This window comes from Lutra lutra, chromosome X, assembly GCF_902655055.1.
Source record: "Lutra lutra chromosome X, mLutLut1.2, whole genome shotgun sequence".
In the NCBI taxonomy this organism is placed as follows: Eukaryota; Metazoa; Chordata; class Mammalia; order Carnivora; family Mustelidae; genus Lutra; species Lutra lutra.
This window is the reverse complement of record NC_062296.1, coordinates 99,113,359-99,128,355: the sequence shown is the minus strand read 5'-3', so window position 1 is coordinate 99,128,355 and position 14,997 is coordinate 99,113,359.

Genomic DNA, 14,997 nt, shown 5'->3' with positions numbered 1-14,997 from the left:
ATCCTGAAGCCTCCCGAGCGCGGGGCACCCTCAGAAACCCAATGCCCTCCTCGTCCTCGTCCTCCTCCTCCTCCTCATCGGGGAACACATGTGAGCGCCGTCCGTCGCGGCCCCCCCGGGCCATTTCAGGGTGAGTAATTTCCGCGCGTGCAATTATCCGTGTGCAAAGTGGAACAGCCTCCAGAAGCTCCACGGAGATGCCCGCAGCGCGCCTTTAATTGCATCCAGACGGTAACCTCGGTGTGGCCTGTGTCCCGGCCGTAACCCTGGGCCCCTGCGCGGCGCTCCCACATATGGGACGACTTTCCAGGCTGATTGCCGCGATCTGATGAAGGGAAGTTATGTAGGGTCTTGTTAAGGCACTGTACCAGCTGCCCGGAGAGAGCAAGAGGCTCCCCGGCAACGTCCTTTCCGCCTGCTCCAATTCTGGTGCCTTCGTCCCAATGGAAGTGGTCATGCCCGCGGTTTTGGGGGGAGGGAGGCAGAGGGGAGAGTGCAGGGGCCTGGGGACAAGGTAAATGGCAGTTTAGCAAATAGCCCTCAGGTTCTGCAAAAGGGGGGCACGGGGAGAGGGAGGAGGCAGATGGAACGGGGAGATGGGGGAGGAGCAGGGGAGTGGAGTAAGGAGGGATGGGGAGGAACAGGGGAGGAGGGGGCATAGGGAAGGAAAATGGGGGAGGGGACGGAGGAAAGAGAAATGGGGGATGGGGAGATGGACATCAGGGGACAGAGGTGGTACGCAGCTCAGGATGGGGGACAGAGGACGCTGACATGTTTGCAGGGTAGCTCCCACCGCTCCCTCCAGCCCCCATACCTTGCGTGGGCAGGTGGGCTTTCCTCCCTGGTGGAAGTCTGCGCAGCTGTTTCCCAGCACAAAGCCAGTCAGCCAAGACCCTTGGCAGGCAGACACGTTGGGACACCAGCTGCCATGCCAGGAGCCGGGGTCGGGGCGGGACTGACCCTCCCGCAGATGAGGCTTTGCATGCGGCTTCTGCGACACAGGACATGGGGCTGCCCGGAGGATGCTCTGTGCCTCCATGAATGCACGACGAGCGTCGGTCCCACGAGGAGCCCCACCGGCATCCCCAACGCACCTGCGGCCCAAACGCACCTGTGGCCCGCGGCAGGCAACTGTTTGCAAAATGTTAAGAGGCATGCGGGCAACTGACCTTATTTATGCACCGTTTGTATGAAACAGCATGGGATTTCGGGAGTCGTGGGCTGTGCTCTGAAATCAGAAGGTTTCCTGCCGGATGCGCCACGGGAGAACCTGTTCTGTCCTCTTCTCCGGCTCCTGGGGGCTGCCGGACATCCTCAGCGTCCCCTGGCTTGTGGACGTGTTGCCTCAGACTCTGCCCATGTCCTCACACAGGCATCCCTGAGGGGAACCTGGATGCACATTTCCCTATTTTGTAGGATCCCCCGGTCCTACTGCATGGGGGTCCCCACTAGGGACATCATTTTAGCCACCTCTGCAAACACCCCACCTGCACACACAGCTCCACGCTGAAGTCCTGGGGGTGGGCCTTCCAACACGGGAATTTCGGGGCACACATTGCAACCATAGCAGGACTTGTGTGTGTGGGTCTGGCTGATGTCACTCAGCACCGGGTCCTGAAGATCTCTATCGCGTAGCAGGTGACAACGTCCTGCACTTTCAAGGCTAGACGCATTCTATTCTATATTCCGTGTCTGCTCCCTCCACGCATGCTCCGAGACATGTTCTCTATTTTATATGAGAGGTTGTATATAGTCTGTGCTGACTGTGTGGGTAGGACTGCCTGCTGGTGCGAGCTGCGGCCCCCAGATGCGGCGTCCCGGAGCACGGCCACGTGCACCCTCAGCCTCCTTAGGGGGGCCCCAAAAGTAAGAGCCACGACCACGTTAACACCAGCTGCAGGGGCGTGTGTCCGCATGTGTGCACGCATGCGGAAGGGCTCTCTTGCCCGCTTGGCACGGGCTCCACTTGCAAACTGTCCACGTGGCCCGTACACCAGGTGCCGGCATTGCATCGGGGAAGCCAACCACTCTGCTACTTGTCATTGTTTTTTTTTCTTTTCTTTTTTCATCTTAAATAAAACTGTGTTGGAAAATAAACTTAGAAATTCTTCTGTTACAGATGGAATCTGTTCCCAATTTCTCGTCCAAACAGTGAAAAATATACAAGTACATTTTCGGCGTGACTCCCTGTGACCCTTTCAAAGGCAAGCGACACTGAGCTCAGAGGTTGATGCTTTCGGGGTGTTTGATGTGAAGCTCAAGCCACCTGTTTCTACACTTCGTGGGGTTGCATCAGACCACGCTCCCCAGAGCACGGCCCGGGGAAGCTGACATCCAAGGAGGCTGTAGATCTAAGCTTGGGAACCCAGACGGTCAAAGAGTTTTGAAGTGTTTAAATGGCTTCTGCTAATTTCATGGTGTTGGGTGTGCAGATAATCGCTACCAAATTGAAAAGGGAGATTAGATGATTAGCTGAATTCCCCAGACCCTTGTAAAAACAACTCTGTGTGTGTGTGTGTGTGTGTGTGTGTGCATGTGCGTGCATAGAGACAGAGACGGAGAGAAATATATGGTAGATAGATAGATGATAGATACATAGACACAGATGATAGGTAGATATGATGGATGGATGGATGATGAATGGGTGGATATATATGATAAATGGATAGATACATACATATTCTGGATGGATAGGTGGATGGATGGATAGATTAGATACATAGATCAGTTGATCAACAGAGGGATGGATGGATCATGGATGGATGGGTACATGGATGGTAGAAGGGATAGATAGATATAGATCAGTAGATATGATGGATGGATGGATGGATGGATGGATGGATGGATGGATAGGTGGATGGATGGACAGGTGAATGGATGGATGGATGGATGGATGGATGGATAGGTGGATGGATCAATCTTTTCCACTCGGCCCACAGTGTTTTGTTATTTTATGAGAAATTATTCTAATGTCTTTTCTCTCTTGTGCTGCTGTTTAATCTGAAAATGGCCTTAAGCTCTGATGTTCCTGATTTGATAGGACACAATAGATGTCGTTCACCAGTTTGTGATTTTTCCAGTGGCCGATGGGACAGAGCTAGGGCTGGGGGCTTTCTGAGGAACTTAGCACTGCTCTGGTTGGGCTCCAGAGAAGAGGCCTGCATCCAAATCCCTGGCACCTGTAAAAAGGACCTTATTTTGGAAAACGGTTGTTTGCAGATGTGATGATATGAAGGATCTGAGATCAGACCATCCTGGATCAGGGTAGTCCTAAATCCAAGAGACAGAAGAGGAGACACAGACACAGAGGAGAAGCCACATGACAATGGAGGCAGAGATGGGAGGGACACGGCCACCAGCCCAGGGATGCCCGCAGGCCCAGAAGCTGGAAAAGGCAGGAAGGATCCTCCCCTGGAGCCTTGAGAAAAAGCACGACCCTGCCCCACCTGGATCTCATTAGCCCTGCCCCCACCTGCATCTCAGACTTCTGGTCTCCAGACCTGGGAAAGGATTGACCCCTATGCTTCTCAGACCATGGCCTTTGTTACAGCTTACCAGGGTACTCCTCTATGGAGGTACTTTTAAAGCAGCCTGGGGAAGGAGCTCTCAACATCCCATATTCCTGCTCCTACCTCTGATCATGCTGATCCAGGCCCACCCAGCTTCGGGCCCGGGAGCACCTGAGCGTCCCCGATATTCATAGGGGACCCTGGAGAAAGGTGGAGATGCAGGACCAGCACCTCAGCAGGAGGGCAGGCGGTGCAGATGCTGGGTACAGAAAGCACCAGGAAGGGGACTTGAGGCCACAGGCCTGCAGGTAGAACCCACTCCAGTGACTTCTACCTGAGCCCAGCCCTTCCCTGGAACCACAGGTCCAGGAAATTCCCTAGCATGTGACATACCCAGTGGCCTCAAGCTGGACTTCAAAGGCTTGAGGTGGCTCATCTTAGGGTCTTGTGGGCTGCCCTTGTCCCGGTGGACCGGGGGATCATGTATTTATGGGTGACAAGATTCTTACATGATGGTTTCTTCATACAAACATCCGGGAAATGAGCAGTGTTGTGGGAGCATAAAGATCTAACCCCAGGATCCTACAGGGGTCCCCAGAGCTGTGCCCCCTCACAGCTGAAGAAGGGAGTCTCCCAGAGCTCAAGGAACCTGCTGCTTAGTAAGTGCACAACAGGGAATGGGAGACTCCACTGCCCAGGCCCGTCCTGCTGCACGAAAGATGCTCCATTCCCTTCTAGGGCAACCTTCTGCTCCTAACCACAGACAGAGCTTATCTCTGGGAGGCCATGCGAAGGCATTCGGGACCCAGCTCTGAAGTCAGGCTGAGCTGGTGCAATTCTGGTCTGTCCCCCACAGGCTCCCTTGAGCATCACCTGGGGCCTCCAAGGTGATGTCAGCTGTGGGATCTCCATGCGGGACGCCCTTGCAGAGCTGAACCCAGCCCAGTGCGCAGCAAATGTGCTCCAGAGCCAACCGCTCCTACACACACAATGGGCCATCATCATGCTCGGTCATTCAGGGAACACCCACCGCCACGGCGCTGCATTTCATGACATCGTGTAGGAGCCTCAGACTCCGCTGTCCCCAGTGCCCACTTCTCAGAGACCAGGAGGTAACCAGCGTGGCCCACAAATGGGTTATTTGGGGACCCTGGGGGTCAGGGGCCTCTGCACATTTGAAGCTCAGAACACGTGCGCCCCAGCACGTCCCGACGCTGAGGAACAAATGGGAGAGAAATGACGGTAACAAATCTCTTGGGGGGAAGATAGCTTGGGGTGAATCGTCGCGTTTTCCATTCCCGACTGACGTCCCCAAACCGCATGTACTGGGAGCTGGTAGACGTCAGTCCCAAAGCACTCAGAACCTCTTCCTGGCTTCACAAACCTCATTCGTGTCCCACAGTTGTCTCTTGACGTCCAACAGGTGCTCCTAAGGGACACCCCCCGGCCCCTGAGAGCAACCCCCAGGACCCCAACACACCACACAGACTCTCTGATGCTCCTCACGGTGCACAGGGACCCCCCGCATCCCTGCTGGACGTGGAATCCGGTCCTGGAGGGAGATAAACCTGTTAATACGATTGAAACCAACCGATGGGCTTCTTTCCGTGATAAATGTAAGCAAATTGGATGTAATTGCCTCAATTGAATTCAGAGCAAGTCCTGGCCCGACCTTCCGCGGGAGCATTCCGCCAGCGCGGGGTGCGGGAGGGGGACTCGGGGCACATGACATCATCCCAACCATTTGCACATACTTACACAATTTGTCATGATTCTGTCTGTCCCGTGCGGAGGCTGCAGGATTTCAGGATTTGCCTCTGGTCTCCCCGTGAAGTCAGGGATAGGAGACTCATGGGTTGGACATACCGTCTGTGTGAGCACGTTGATGCACATACGTGTGGGCTGGGGACGCGCTGTGGAGAAGATGCAGGTGTCCTGATGGGAACAGAGAAGCCGCATTAGGAGTTAAGGGTGCGACAGAGCCCACAGGTCCTACCTAGCACAAGTATGGAGAACTGGGTGAGGTCCCCGAGCTGGTAGACACACCTGTCAACAGGTGGGTTCCGTGGGCTCCACGGTAGATGTCCTGCAGGAGTCTTTACGGAATGTCACCTTTTTGACCTTTCTGACCCTCTCACAATGCCGCTCGGACAGGAGCTGCCTGCCTCCCTGCAGATTAAAACTCAGAAAGTCAATGCAGGGGAGGGCAGGGGTCTCTGCTGTGCGGTGGGGAAGCCCACGACCTGAGCCGTGAACGTGGGTGCCTGACGAATCCCAGGATCCCCAGTTCACCGTGAATCGCGGTGCCACCGTGGAGAAGGTTTTGGGATGAGCAGGTTCTACGCAGGCCCCGTGGCGGGAGCCGTGTGCCTGGAGCCCCAGCTGGTGGGCTCGGGCGAGCTCTAGCCCCCATAGCCCTGCGCATAGAAAAGTTGTGCCCGTTTGCAAATATCACGACTTTGTTGCAACATTGTTTAAACCTGAGCTGAGGAACCATATACAGAGTATCCATGCCCCGCAACCGTTCAGCTAGTCCTGGAGGGAGTTACACGCGGGCACCAAGGTTGGGGTTGAGCTGCCGGTGCAGGCACGGACGGCGGGCTGGACTCCAGTGGGGTCTCCGCCCCGAGCACGGACGCACTGGCTCCCTTTGGGCTGGTTTGCCGCAGGGTCTTCAAGGGCCCCTCCCGGCCGGCCCATCGCCACGCAGACCTCAGAACGCATTTGTGAACTGGCGGCACGAGTGCATCAAACCAGATGAGGCGTGACGCAATTAGGGCCTTTGAGCTCGAGGCGGGCCCTGGCTTTGAGCCAGCGCGAGGCGGCCGCCCAGGGCCGCAGACCACGGTTCCAATTAGACCCCGGCATGACCTCATGCGGAGGGTATGGCCCAAATATTAAAAATTCCTGCCGCAAAGGGGGCTGGCATTAGCGTAGGGAAGGGGTGCAAACATGTTTCATTTCATTCCAACGCTCGGTCGCCGGGCCCCGACGCGAGGGGTAGGAGAGGAAATTGCCGGTCCCGGCTTCATGTCGTACTGAATGGAAGACAGATTTACAACACATGGAAGAAACAATTAGGACGCGGGCTCCGCCAACTACAAAGCGGGGAAATAAATCCCCGTAATGAGACGGGGAAAGCAGAGGGCAGGAATGAGCTATGGGCCGGTGTCCAGCGTCGAGAATGTCAGAAAGGGCCCGGGTCGCGGGGAGCTGCCCTGCGCAACAGATGGCCCACAGATCCCGCCCGCCTCCTCCCCCTGCTTCCCAGCCCCCCATCTCGGCTCAGGTTTTTATGGGACTCGTCCCGTCCTGCCGGGGCCCATGCCTGCGGGCTAGAAACATGGTTGGGACACAGAGGTATTTACGAGCTGTCCACAGGCTCACCATCAAGGGCGTGCTGGACCCGTGTGGACGTGGGGACGGATGGAAGCGTTGTACGGGCTGTTGCCATGGGCGATGGGGGTGAGCCCCGGAGATGTGTCTGTGGTGCCTCCAACGCACGCCTAGGGGTGCCTTTTGGAGCAAATGCAAAGGGGAACAGGACTGAGTTGTGAACAGGAACGGAGTTCTGACACCTGCGGCCCCACAGACAGAACCCGAGGACCCGATGCTGAGGGAGAGAAGCAGACGCACGGGGCCCCATCGTGCATGATCCCATGGGGACAAAATGTGCATGGCAGGCAAATGCCTGGACACAGAGAGGGTTAGCGGTCACCGGGGGTTGGGGAGAGAAACAGGCCGAGGGAGCTCGTGGGGATGGGGTCTCTTGGGAGTGGATGGGACTGTTCTGGAACCAGACAGACCTCGGTTGCACAATGCTACGAATGTATTCAAGGTCCCAGAATCCTTCAATTTTCTGGTATGTGGACGTTATCTCAACTTTGCAAAAGTGCAGGAAATAGGATCCTTGTCGAACTGGCCGCGGGAAACTGAGGTCGCCCGTCCCCTTGACAAGACAGGGTTTGGGGGCTCTGCCGGAGTGGATCAAGCCACACAGCTGACCTCTGGCTGGGGCAGAACGCCACCGCATGCGGCTGACATCCTCAGTGCCATGAGGCCATTTATCACAGGTGTCAGGTAGTGAGAAGTCCCAGGTGGGGACAGGTGGGTCTTAGAGGGCAATGAAGGCACAGGGTCTAGGAGGCCATTCAGAGAGCGTACCCTCTGACTGGCCAGTGTCCACATCTTTAATGGGTGGGGAACACCTCCCGTGGTCCTCCAGACCGTCAGGGCACCTAGGAACATAAGGGGGACGTTGCATTCATTCGTGGAAACAGCATCATATTCTTTGTGCAGATTCTGCAAAAGTGACAGAGAACAAGGGACCAAGACTGTCATCGCGGGTGTGAGGACAGGGATGCAGAAAACATGCATCTGAAGACCGGAGCCTACAAATATCTTGTGGCCACCGGGGTGTGGATTTGGGGTTTCTCTTCGAGCCACACCCCTAGCCATCAAGATCAAGAGTAAATGCTTGGTCCATGAGGTGTCCGTGGGGGATTTCATGTCGTGAAACCTACTCAGCAGAGGTGACACATAAGAACTGAGTTTCTGTGTCCTGATGGACACTTTTTTTTTAAGATAGTATTTTATGATTCTGTCTATGCATATGGGTAACACAGAACCTGCCATTTCAACCATGTTTAGGTTGAAACCACTGAGTTTTAATGCCCAGTTTTAAGAAGTTGTAAGGAATTGCACCTGCCAAAGAGAGAAAGAAAGAGAGACAGAGACAAAGACAGAAAGAGAGAGACAGACAAGGAGGAAGGGAGAGAGGGAGGGAGGGAGAGAGAGAGAGACAGAGTGAAAGAAAGAAGGAAGGAAGGAGAAAGAAAGGAAGAAAGAAGGAAAGAAAGAGAAAAGGGAGGGAGGGAGGGAGGAAGGAAGGAAGGAAGGACAGACGGACGGACACACAGAGTCTGTAAGAATATGAGGACTGTGTCAGTCCCCTACCTTTGGGGTGCAGGTTGGAAGTGCCTCTCTTTGCAGAGCATTGGAATCCACAGGGGACACAGGGACGGAGGGTCACAGGAGAGGACAGATTCCAACGGGCTCTCGTAGGTTTGGACCGGGAGTGTCTCTCAGGCTACTGATGGCCCAGGAATGCGAGCACATAAGGGCTTGATGCTCTCGGAGGGTGCGGGAGAGACAGGAAAAGACAGGGGCCTCTGAGGGCTTGCGTTGGGGGCTGTGGGTGCCGTCTACGTGGGTCCTCACATCAAGAGGGTGAGATTGTGACAAGCGGATGGGTTTATGGATGGATGAATAGATGAAAGATGTGATAGGTATATTGATGACAGATTTGTAGGTGATAGGCAGATGGTAGATAGATAGAAGATATGGATGGATGGATGGATGGATGGATAGATAGATAGCAGGTAGATATGGATGGATGGATAGATAGATAGATGGACAGATAGAAGATATGGATGGATGGATGGATGATAGATAGATAGATAGATAGATAGATAGATAGATAGATAGATAGCAGGTATATATGGATGGATGGATGGATAGATAATAGGTAAGTACGTAGGTAGATAGACTGACACACTCTCACATGTCATGGTCTGGACTCCTTAACCTCGGCAATGCTGGTGTCTGGGGTGATGACTCTCCAGTGTGGGGCATCCTGTGCATTGTAGGCTTATGAGCAGTGTGTCTGTTCTCCACCCGCTGATGCCATTAGCAACAACCCAAAGTGTCCGCAGACCTGGTTGGGTGTCATTGCCGTAGTAGCAACCAATCCTGGTCCAGGACCAGAAGAAGCACATCTGAGTCTTTGGCCATGAAAGTGGCCACAAACTGCCTCTCCTTGTGAGTGAGTTTACATCAAACAACTGTCTACACCAGCAGGACCCCGCTCTCCAGGGGCACGTGCAATGCTTTCCACGAGTCCTCCCTCCTCAACATGGAGGTCAGAAAAACTCACTTCCCTGCCTCTAAGGAGCAGGGGTAAGGCTGTGGCCCAGGGTTGTTCTATTGTGCTGGGAATATTAGATCTGAAACTGGGAGCAGACGGAAGCAGGTGCTGCTTGGAATCCTGTCCAGCTCCGGTGGGGCTGGCATCCTGGTCTTTCAGGAGGAGACATGGGGCTGAGCCTCTGGACACTGCTTTGAGCCCAGAGCTGCTGGGGCAAGGCATGGCCTGCATGCAGTCCCAGTAGCCAAGACCCCTGTGCCCCCGGGGGGATTTGCACATTTGCTCTCATGCATTAGCCTCCAGTCGTAGTGCCTGGGAGTGTCCCCACAGATGGAAAAGGAGCTGTTGACTAGTCCTTAACAAAGTCCTTGTACGCACACAGCAGCTGGGGCGGATCCGTGGAGCTCTCGGCCCCGAGTGCCGACAGACACGGCACAGCCACGCTTCCCGTCTGGGCCACCAGATGCATGAGGAGAGCAGGACTGGGGCCTACATCTTTCCTGGACCCCTGACCTCCGGCCAGGTCCAGGGAGAGGATGGCCTTTCCCTGCTGCCTGCCGGGATACCGCATTCCTCACCCCGCCCAGGTCCTCTCAGGTTCCCAGGCTCTATGGGCATCCAGGCCATGCTTCCTGGGCTGACCTTGCTCTATGCCATCTGCCTGTCTCTTGTGCAGAATCACCCCTCCTCTGTTCCATGCAACCATTTCCCTTTTCTGCAGGTGGGGTTCCCATTCTGACCCAGGCTTCTTCCATCCTCACTGCCCTGGGGAACGGGGCTCCAGGGAGACAATCTCCAGATCCCAGTCTCCAGACTGGCATTGACTCTGCCCACGCTACAGAGTGGGAAACAGGGTTGAGGCGAGGTGGGGCATGTCATCTCCGCAGTAAAGATACTCCCGTTCTGTCTCCTAATTAATGAGAACTTGCAGACGAAGAAAGAGAAGTTGCCGAAAGACCCTTTTATGGAGTTAATGGAGGTGCTAGGTTTGATTTAGGATGTGCCATTTTAAAAACACCTGGAGGAATGCAAACTTTTTATTGTGTTACCATTTATGTAACATAAAACTCGCTACTATGTATTCTTTCCCAAGCTCAGCTCCGGGGCCTTAGCTACGGTCACAATGTTGCAAGCCACTACCGCTAACTGGTTACTAAATATTTCTATCATCACAAAGGAAGACCCCACAGCCACTAACCATCCGTAGCCAACCCGTGACAACCACTAAGGCACTTTTGGTCTGTGAATTTGTTTATTCCAGACGTTTTGTACAAATGGGATCACTCAGGGTGTGTCCTCATGGGTCTGGCTTCTCTCCCTGAGCGTCATGTTTTCGAGGTCCATCCATGGGCTGGCCGATGTCTAAATGTCCATCGTTTTCGGGGCTGAGCACTCTTCCCCCGTGTGCACGAAGCACTTTGCATCAATTACCTTTTGGGAAAACCTCGTCCCCATGCTGTGGTTTCCCACACGCGGATATGGTGCGTTGAATTCACGGAGTCCGTTTCTCTGTCCCTCCGCCACCCTCTAGCTGAGTGATACGGGGAAGCCCGAGGCTGTGAGGGTTTCATACTTTTTCTGCGGCGTCCCGCCACACGGTGCGTGACGCACAGGGTCCCAACTGAGGTTGACTAGAGCATTATCCTCAGCAGTTGGTGCCACCAGGTGATCCGTTTACACTAATGTCCCCCTTACAGTGAGTGAATTAAGCATGTGTGGTTGAACATCACACACATCTCCCTTTCAGTGCATTTCCAAATCTGACATGGCCATGGACGATCCCATAATTTTGCCTGCATATTTGAGCTGCAGTTCTCCTGCTGAAAAAGAATTTCCTCCTTCTGGGGCGCCTGGGGGGCTCAGTGGGTTGAGCCTCTGCCTCCAGCTCGGGTCATGATCTTAGGGTCCTGGGATCGAGCCCCGCATCGCGCTCTCTGCTCAGCAGGGACCCTGCTTCCCCCCCTCTCTCTGCCTCTCTGCCTGCTTGTGATCTCGGTCTGTCAAATAAATAAATAAAATCTTAAAAAAAAAAAAGTATTTCCTCCCATGGGGTATCTGGCTACTCAGAAATCACGCTGCACGAGAAGAGTAGAAAAATTATCTTTTTAAAAAGCTTTTTAGAATTAAGTTAATGAAACTTAAAAAAAAAGAAAGTTTGTAAAGGTCTGGAGTGCCTTGTAACATCTCCTGACCAGACCTGGAATAGTTGTAAGGATTCGTGCCACATTATAGAGGTCAAGGGCACCCACAAACCAGACTCCGATTTTCTTACAGTAAAATCATGATGCTGTTAACAATTACTATTTGCACCATCCATTTGTATCAAAACTAGGACCATTTACAATATATAACAGTACATTCAATGTTACAAATTTTTAAAAGTCTGTATCGTTTGTAACAGTATGTAAACTGTGTTACAAGGTTTTAATTTTTTTTTTTTAAATCAGGGCTTTTTTTTTTTTTCAATTAAGAAAGTAACCGTTGCAAGGCAGGCTTACTCGGAAGGCAATTGTAACCTCATTGTTCTGTTGTAACACCAAGCGGGGGTGCTCGCGATAATAAAATTCAGTAATACAATTTGCTTACATCAAGCCGCATTTAAGAAGTCAATCCAATCCCCATGCCTCCAGGTCTGAAGGAGTTAATGCTCTTTTATGTTCCAGATTACCATTTTATTACCAATGCTTTTCGAAAAACCCATTATCATAAAATTGAAAAATCCCATCAACCCCCCCCCCCCCACGTGAAGAGAGCTTTCAGACACGAGCGAGTCTCATGCTTATAGGCGGTAATTACTGTGTGCCCGCCGTGTGCGCCGGGGATTAAAAATAAAAATTAAGGTAATGAGGCATTCGCGGGATTTAAGAAACTCTCGCCATACTTAATTTGTGTTTGTACTGAATTATTGAAATCTCCTCCCCTGCCCCCTTACCATCCATTGGTGTTTGTGACGCGTGTCGGAAAAGGGACGCACGCGTTTGTCCTTCTCAAGAGACATGCCAAGGGGAGCTGACCATTCGCAATGTAATTTTTCCCTTTTTTTACACAAGAGTGGAGCTATTTTTACATACTGTTTGCTTTCCACCCAGCGAGGTAGAGGGACACGGGGTCAAGTACCCATCGATTGTCCGTGCTGTGTCTTTCCTCGTGCCTGATGGGTTCCTCCTGGAAAGACTTTCCGTCCTGGGGAAAAGCCAACTGATCCAAGCTCAATTTTGTAATAATCTCCCAAGGTCCGATCTACGTCGGTGGGCGTGGAGATATGCATCGCAGATGTGCGGGCTGCGGTCTTGGCACTCTTGCTTCTTTGAGACTCGCTGGGCCTCCCTGCCTGGTTTTGCTGTCTGGTCGTGGCTATGGGGCCGTGCATGCTGGGGCATTGTTCAAGAACGCCCATCACCCTGCCACCGGCCTTGTCACACCGTCCAGTCCAAAGGGTCGGTTGCTGAACTCCGGGTGGGTATAGATGTGCTGTAACACCAGCAGGAAGGTATACCAGTTGGACACCAACAGCTACTGTTTCTTCTCCCTGGAGACCTTGAGAGTTTCTCAGTAATGAATTGGATTAAGAGCGTCTTAGGGGTTCAGGTGGAGTCTCTCATGGTTGACAAGGTGTTTTGCTCGCCAATGGGCTGGCCTGTCCCCTTGAGCCCTGTGGGGTCCCTAAGAGCAGAGTGTTGAAATGCATATGTCAGGACACATCCCTGTTGCAGGAGACTTGATTTAACAGCTGAGAGCGTCCAGCTCTGAAGCTTTTCCCTTTCAGCAGAGGAGTCCCATTGCAACGGTTTGGGGGCAGCTGGAAGGGGGCAGAGCGTAGAAAACCCAGCTCGGATCAGCAGCTGGGAGTGTGACAGCAGAGCAGAGCAGCCCAGAGCGGCTGTTCCCGGCACTTCTGCCTGCATCTCTCTGCTTCTGTCTGACCCGGTTAGAACCCATCATGCTTGCTTTGACCCACGGCCCAGAAGGATGAGAAGGGGCTTGTGATCCCCTATTAACTGTTGGGAGTGGACACCAACATTTATTGAAAGCTCACTGTGGTGTCCTGCTCAAGACAGCAAGAGCGCAAGCAACGCAAGAAAAAAAAAATACACGAATTCTACTTCATTATAATTGAAAACTTTGGGGTGGGGGGATGGGTGAAGTAGGTGATGGAGTTGGAGGAGGGCACCTGTCGTGATGAGCACATGGGGACCTACGGAAGTCTTGAATCACTATACCGTACATCGGAAGGTAAAGTTACACTGTCTGTTAACGATACTGGAATTTAGAATGAAAACGAAAAAAAGAAAAGGAAAGAAATGTGTCTTTAGGCCAATAAAACACAGTTCTCCATTCACAAAATAATTAGGGACTTTTGTGCATTTGACCACACCATCAAGAAAGCAAAAAATGCACCCTGTGGATGGAAAGGAAATATTTGCACATAATTTATCTGATGAGGATGTAGTATTGGAGTATATTAAAGATCTCTTATGCATTGGCAGTAAAGAAAGAAATAATCCAGTTAAATAATAGACAGGGGACTTGAATAGATATTTTTCCAATGGAAAAATTGAAATGGCCAATAACTGCATGAAAAAAGTGCTCAATATTCCTCATCTTCAGGGTAATACAAATCAAAACCACTTCACACCCATGATGATTGGCTATATACATATATTTTTTTAAATAAAAGGAAAATAACCAGGGTAGGCAAGTTTATGGAGAAATGGGGGGACCCTGATAGGTTGCTGGTGAGAATGTACAGTGGTTCGGCCGTAGTTGAAAACACTGTGGTGATTGTTTCAAAACTTAAATACTTGTTAGCTCACGACCCAGCGATTGCACTCCTGGGTGTACATCCAAGAGCTTTGGAAGGAGGGATTCAAACAGATTCTTGTTCCTTGCTGCATCAGGCAGAACATCCAAAATGTGGAATCAACTTGAGCGTCCATCAATGGACAGATGGACAAACACAGGGGGGTCCCTCCACACGGGGTACTATGACTCAGCTCTGTAAAGGAACAGAGCTCTGACACCTTGTTCCATGTGGTTGGACCTTGACGACATGGTGGCCAGTAAGAGAAGCCATTATCAAACAGACAAATACATATAATTCCACTTACAGGAGGAACCTCGAGTCCTCAAACCCGTAGAGACAGAAAGTAGATGGCGGGTACCAAGGCCTGAGGACAAGGATGGGAAGCTGCTCAGTCTGTGTGAGGGTTCCTTCTGGGGATGTGAAGAAAGGTCGTAACTACTGGGTAGTCATGATTCTGCAACATTGTGATGTGCCAAACGCCATTGAGCTGGGCATTCCAAAATGATGAATTTCACATCGTGTAATTTTAGTTGAAGGTTCAAAAGGCCTATTGATGTCCAGTTCTTGGTAGTTCAGGGGTAATAGGCATTAATACTCCAATTCTTACAGACGATGCAAAAGGAAGCTTACGTCTCTGAGGGTTACTCAATACTTTCCAGCGTTGGGTTCGTGAACCATTGGGATGAGAGGGTGATGCATGAGGACTGGTGTGGCCAAGCCTTGGTAAACCCCATAGAATGGGGTTTCTTTGGTGCCAT